This window comes from Squalius cephalus (genome assembly GCF_949319135.1).
Source record: "Squalius cephalus genome assembly, chromosome: 9".
Lineage (NCBI taxonomy): Eukaryota > Metazoa > Chordata > Actinopteri > Cypriniformes > Leuciscidae > Squalius > Squalius cephalus.
In genome coordinates this window covers 6,177,747-6,185,515 of record NC_137130.1, presented here as the reverse complement: position 1 = coordinate 6,185,515, position 7,769 = coordinate 6,177,747, and positions in this window count along the sequence as shown.

Below are 7,769 nucleotides of genomic sequence, written 5' to 3'. Positions count from 1 at the left end.
AAATTTAGAAGAAAAGGCCTCTCATGTTTTCATCACCTGTACGGGCTTGGTTACAATCTGCTCTGGGCTCGGAGCTCTTAGCCCATTCTCAATAATGGCTGGGGGCTTGTGTACACTCTCTGTCTTTAGCTGTCTCCCCTATAGATGAAGTGCTTAGATAGCAGCACGCACTGAGAAAGACGTTTAAATGGAAACTCTGGATTCTGATGATGGTCCAATTACTTGGTCTGAACAAGTTTCATTACACACCCTTAACCCAACAGGTCACTTTTCACATTGTAAATTAAGGTACATTAATGTGAGAATCACCGAGCTGTTTACCAATGTGAAGTATAAAACTGAAACTTCACTTTATAAATGAAGTTCACAAAATGTTTCCAGATTTTTTTCCAGTTTTGTGTGATAACCTGATAGGAATTACACATTGCATTTTCTAAGGGTTATTTTAAAGATTTATTTATTTTATGGCCTAATGTTCCCAGAACATTCCAGGAACCAAACATTGTTATCTGGGATCACCTTTTCAAGCACCTTTGTAAAACTACTAACTGAAATGAACCAAGCTGTGATGTCAAACAGACTCTCTAAGCACCCTTTGATATTCATCCAACTTGATTTAACCTACACTACCTTTTCTCTTCTATTTTTTTGTATAGGACAAATTGTATCATAAATAAAATGATGCTATAACATTAGTGAAAAGTCAGAGTGTTTTGATTGGACTACGCAATATGACTTCATCCATAATTAAAATTTATACCTGCTGTATTCTCTGAAACGGTCGGTGGCCTCATCTCTTCCATCACATTCAAAGGAATCTGTGACAAAAACATTAGCAGAAATGTCAGGGGAGGCTTTATGAGGAACAAACAGAGCATATGTGTGCAGTTTGGCGTTAGCAGTGATGACGGTGTTTGATTTTGAGATTACAGAGCTCATTAAAGCTCTGGGCCTGAAGCGTTACTTTAAATAAAAAAGCCACCCTGATATCTTGTGAAGCATGTGCAAACATGCACAGCTTTTTATGCCCACTCCAGTTTCATAACGAGAGGTACTTAATCTTAATTACAGATGTCGCAACAACATTCTCTTTCACTTTCTTTCTTTCTTTCTTTCTTTCTTTCTTTCTTTCTTTCTTTCTTTCTTTCTTTCTTTCTTTCTTTCTTTCTTTCTTTCTATGCATTTTTCTAAACATGGTTGTTTCTAAATATCCTTTGCTATGGGGTTTCTAGAGTTTGTTGTCATCAGTTTTCTTTGTTCTTAGTTTGTCTGTGTTGACCGAATTTCTCAGTTCGTTTAATTATCAATTTCGTTTACCTGTTGTCATTTAATTAGCTAATTTCCCTGGTGTATAAATACTTCCTGTTTGGTTCAGTTCAATGTTGGTCATCGTCTATGTTAGTTGTGTAATGTATTTGAAACTATAGCTACTTTTAATGCTAGATAAATGTTTTGTTAGATAATAGTTTATTTAACACGTGGTAGCATTTAAAAGTTTGGGGTCATCAAAATTAATAAAGTTTAAAGTTTAAATAAATTTTTTTAAAGAAATTAATACTTTTGTCATCACAGGATTAAATAACATTTTAAAATATATTAAAGCATTTGTTTAAAATTTTAATAATATTACACAATATAATTTTTTTTTACTGTATTGTTGATCAAATAAATGCAGCATTGCTTCTCATGCTTTAAAAAATGTCATGGTACATCAAAGTGTTCCCTAATAGTGGAAAGCGCCATCTAACTGCTTGTCATAAAAAAAAAAAACCTGTTATTTGCACCTTTCACATTCAGTCTATAGCAGCAAGTATGATTTTTCCAGTGAGAACATTTATGTAGATTCCTTTTCTCACTGTGAATTAGGCATTTTTGCTGTTTAATGAGAAAAATGGCTAGATGAACAGCGCAGAGTTTCACTGGTGAATTACCGGTGATTCTTCGTTCCTGTGGCCGTCAGTCTGTGGCTGGTGAGGAAAGGTTTACTAATACTGAGGAATTACTTTAGTAGAGAAGCCGGAATCTACAGCCTGCATGTGGATAATGCTTTCTCAGTACACAGAATGACTCTTTTCCAAAACCCAGTGAGCTTGCTGTCTTTTGCCCAACATAGGCAGCATCCTAACTCAAATGAAACTGATTAAGTGATTTGGAATGCTCTAGGCCGCAACTCTGTCTTTGCATGTGAGTTTCATTAAACTAGTGATTTTTGTCTTAGATGTTTCTCCTACATTTTCTTAGGAGACATTAAAATCAATACAAATGAGACAATTGTTGACATGCAATAAGAGTTCAGAGCTATAAATTGAATTTGGACAGCTGCTCAGACTGTTTGATCTTGGAACAATTTTGATGAGAAATGTTTGAGTTCATGTTGACATCTCTGAGTTTAGATCACAGACTTTAGTTTCCTTGCAAATCTGAGAACAGGTTGAGATATAGGCCTATGTGTAGAGATCTCTCTTGAAAAGAAATGTCTGAGAAGCATCAGTCTCCAATTCCTCTTCATGCTAATTGCTGTCTGTGAGAAACAATATACTCTTAATGAATATATATATATACTCTTAAAAATAAAGGTTCTTTATTGGCATCTATGGTTTCATGAAGAACCTGTAACATCCGTGGACTTTTCCCAGTGCACAAAAAGTTCTTGATAGTGGAAAAAAGGTTTTATGGATTATTAAAATGTTTTTCACACTATAAAAAAATGGTTCTTTTAATGACTTAAAGGCTCTGTGCATACCCCAAAATTGTTATTCTATAGATTGCTGTGAATACCCCCTTTTGGAACCTTTATTTTTAAGAGTGAATGTGAGATCTCATGTGTGACTTGTTCTTTTCTAGGGATCAACACAATGGAGAACCAAGTCTCTGTATGAATCAAACCTCCGTATTGCTTTAATTACAGCATGAGACAATGACATTCATCAGTGGGAGTGATCTGGTCGGGACCATCCAGGGTTGGACGCCACCATCAATAGATGTTGCTGCCAAGCTGTTGGGCTTACCCGTGACCTCAGGGGCTTTCCTGCCCTATCTTCCTCGTATTCTTCTTCTCTGTCTTTGATTGTTGACTGTCTTCACTCTGGGATTTCCCTAGTGTCAGCCAGTGTCCTGTTGCTCATCTTATGTCTCTCTAATCGCAATCAGATGGCGGTTTCATTTGAACTTTGTGAGCCCCTCATTTAGGACATGGCATTCCTGTCATTCATACAGCAACGCATAGCGCTAACAACGCCAGTGTTGAGCCTGGTTCCCTGGCTCTGCACTGCGAGCCTCCGCTGACTGCGCACGCTCCTCCCAAAATGGACGAGGCATTTACACAATTGCCGTTGTACTATTCTTTAAAACAATAGGGGGTGACCCGGAGTAATTGTCCTCAAAGCAGTGAGAAGAAGTAAGGTACACAAGTGACAATGGCTGAATCTGAAATCACCCCCTGAACCTTCATTCACTATTCCCTACGTTAGTCCACTAATACTGTTCACTTGAAGAAGTGAATGAAAAGGAGTGAGCGAATCTGGGCAGCCGTTGAGCGTACATCGGTTGTACACTCGTTATTGCAGTGCAATGTGGGATTGAATAAGTACACTCAATAACATCCATCAGGTTTCAGACACCACTACAAATGGCTGTCCCCTCAAATAACGCCCTACTTGAGGTTATAGGGAGCGATTTCGGATTCAGCCAATGTTTGTTTTTATTACACTTCACCAAACCCACACTACAAAAGAACCAAAGAATCATGTAAAGACCAGTAAACCTTGAGAGTGTTACTATTATATTATAAAACTAAATTAAACAACACTCTCTTAAATATTTTCCAATTTTATTATTTTTTTTTTTTACGTACCTTTATTTTCATTAAATAGGCTCATTTCTACTATTGTAGGCTCATGTTTGTAAATGTAGGCTAAGCAATTAATTATTATATTATAATATATTATATAACCAGCGCAAACTGGAAACAGACATTGCCTACCTGCTCGGCCAAAATCACCTCAAAGTCGTGCATCTTCAGAAGCGGATCTGCACAGTATAGTTACAAAAACTATTTGGTGTGGAGAGATGGGGTCTCGGAAATGCACTTTTGCACTCGTACGGATGCGGTGAGTATATACCAGGCTTCATGGTTTCAAATTCCATGGAATGCATGACCTGATAAATGTATAGCTTGAATGCAGTCACTTAGCATGCCAATTGCTTAAATGATTTAGCCAAAAATTAAGTAGCAAATGAAGTTGCAAAAATTAAGATTCCATTGTTGCAGTGTTGTTATTGTTCACTATTAAACTTTTTTTAAGCTTTTAGTATGAATATGTTAGCCTTAAGGTTATGAATAAGCTGGTGTGTTCCAAAACAATGACTAAATTCACAATTAGGAGATTCAAAACTTACAGTCTTTCACTTCCGCTGAAATTGATCATGGATTTTTATGACATCACCGCGAACTTCAGCTTCTCATCACATCTTCTGTCCAATCAAATGCTCTCTAGAATCTAAAGTGTCCCGCCCCCTATGCTATAAATATCACCTATCCATAGCGACCGTTGACACGTCACGGAGCAATAAGGGTTGAAGATGTGTGTTCGGTTGCTCAAACGCTCATGTCTTATTCCGTTTTCCAAATGTACTTTGGTTAAGAATGAAATGGCTAGAATTTATTCACACCTCTACTATTGAATCCAACGCATAATCAGCGCTCGGATTCCCTTCCATGGTGCTGTCAAGTATGAATTGCAGTCTGTGAGGTAAACTAAACAATATTGGCTATTTGAAAAATGCCCCGCCTTAGCTTCCTGTTTCAGAGGAAATTAAGTCAACGCATCATACAAAGCTGCGTGTTACAAGGCACTTCAGTGGGCCTTTAAAACTCATTTTCGGTAATTGAAATAAAGCTGAAAATAATAATAATAATAATAATAATAATAATATTGCATGAAACTTAATCAACTTAAACAAAAATCAGAAATGCCTTGGAAACTAACTGAAATAAATACATTTAAGTTAAAGGACAGATATTATGAAAACTGAAATAAAGATCAATTAAAGGTATATATATAAATAAATAAAAACATAAAAGTGAAAAAATCACACAACAAAGTGGCAAAAAATTCAATTTTAATGAAAGCATGAAAAAAGTTTAAATAAATAATATAATAGTATATGTATAATACTAAAATAACACTGTTGTCAGATTGCATCACTAAATTCACATGTTTGTATTTACATCATAGAAATGTAATCTTGCCAAAGTTTTAAGATCTAAGTCATTCCTCATTCATGCTTAAATAACTACATTGAAAATATCTGCTCAAGCTTTGCCAGGATGACCTCTGAGTGAAATGACTTGCTTTGCACAATTCCCAGATTTATTTTATATACTCATATATATAAATAATGAAGTGTGACCACCCCTAAATTTCCATTTTGTTCTACATGCCACGTCCTTTCCGAGAGGATTTCATGACAGATCATGTCATACAACATCTGAGGTAGCACTGTTTATGGAAGAATTCCAGTGGAGAAATTGCTTTTGAATTGCAAAGTGCCTCAAAATGACTCCCTTTCGCATGAGGGAATGCTCCGTGTGCCATATTCATAGAGTGGAAAATGGAGCGCGAATCTCTACATCTCTCTGACTCGAGTTTATATTCCAAAGAATCATGTCCTATTTCAATTTTCACCATTCTTCACACCTCTGATCTCTTGCACAGAGATCAGAGTCATGTTACAGTCAGAAATAATTAGACCTGGTAATTACACGCCGCTTCGTGACTAAGTTGTGTTTAGGGATATAATGACACAGTCAAAGCTCAGCCGAATGCCTTTGTTGTTTGACAATTAACCGTATCTCTGCTCCATATTGCCTACAGTGATCTTTAGTGTTGTGTAATGTGTCACAACGTGCACGCCTGTCTCTTAAATTGTAGTTATTTCCCTGTCCCAGCACTAGTTTTTGGAAAGGGGTGTGAAAAGCATGAGAAAGAAACTACTGCAGGGCACAAAAGGGTCATTCCCTGACCGGTCACGTGCACGCTCTGATGACGCCTGCACTCAGGTTCAGATGTATAGCAGCTCACGTGTTTTCCGAGGGGAGGAAACATGTTTGAAGATCAGTACAGGATCGTCTTGGAAGTTCTAACACCTAATTTGAGCCTGAACTCAGTCTGACACCACAAAGCGGATTCCTGGAAATCACAGAGACTGTGTTCATAACACGTTGCTGACAACGTTTCAGCATCCTATTATGGTTATTTATCTCTGCACTGTGTTGCAATTAACATTTTTTTTTAATTATAGTCAACTGACAATTAGCTTCTAAATATATCACAACAAATTGAGAGAGAGAGGAAAAACACGCACTAAATCCACTAAAGTCTTGGACCGCTTTTTCTCTGAATGTTTTTTTTTTTTTTTGTGGTTTAGCGCAGTGCCATACATATTTAAATTAAAAAATTGTAAGTGATTGGCATTCATTTCAGTATAAACACACCTTTCTATGTTAATAGGCCTATAGTTAAACTTCATTTACAAAATGTAACATGTTTGGAAAAAAAAAAAAGTATATTATTATAAATGATGAAAAGAGTACATGATCAGAAATCAGATCACAATGATATTTTAAAATAAATATCATAAAATAAGATATTTTACTTTGGCAAAGAATCTGTTTTATTAATGCTAAAAATTTGAAAGGAGAAAGCATTAAATGCATTATTGCATAATGCGTAATATCATGAACAAGATGAAAGTTTATTAATAGATGAATCAAACTCGCTGGAAATGTCAATTTCCGAATAGCTTTACATGCATATTATTATTTTAAACTGAGTCACTACATGAGGTTCTTCAGTTATGAAACAAATACAATTTCAAAACAGAACAGACATCTAGGTAACATGAATTTCTTCCATTCTTCCATGGTATCTCACATCAGACGGATCACATGAATGCCACTGTCTTCAATCCCATTGGTAGTCACCACATCACTCTGCTCATTTGCATAAAGTTATACATGTGCTTGTTGAACATCGCTAGACACTCAAACTTCAAATGAAATTGAGAGAGAGGAAAAACACGCACATTTGATGTTTGAGTCAAAATGACTTTCAGTTGATTTGTTGCTGTTAATTATGTGATTTAATGCCCATTTAGAGGCGTGACAGAAAGAGCAAGATGGAAGGCAAAAGACGGCAATCATTCTACATGCCAGAGACTTTTTCTCATTCTCATTTCACATCTCTCATCTTGTCTCCTCTCCACCCGTCTGGATGACACATGTGTAAATCTCAGCGACCTTTAAGTGTATCCTGGGCTGCTTTCCCAATGGCACCGTTTCCTAATGACACAAGCGCTCGTCTGTATTTATGAAGTCCTGTGTCCTGATCATCCATCAGAGTGACAAACTCACTGTGACTCTCAAGAGGACCCTTGATGCTTATTTATGGAGTTTGTAAATAAATTATGAGAAACATTAATTAAAATCTGTAAACATTTTCCCCTCTTGACATCTTTCAAATTCATACTTGACATATTCGTCTGTCTTGGCACAGAGGTTGTAAAGTCCTTTGGGTACACGAGGGGAAAAACACCAGGTAATTCGCTTGACCCGGCAAAGTGCAAACACTTATATATCATAAAACGAATTCTCTCACTCCCAAAGTGGCCTGTAAGAGCGATCAGACAGGGATTGCATAGAAAAGTACCGTGGAAACTTGGGATGTAATGATTCAAATTTGTCATGGTTTGATTTTTATCACACTTCT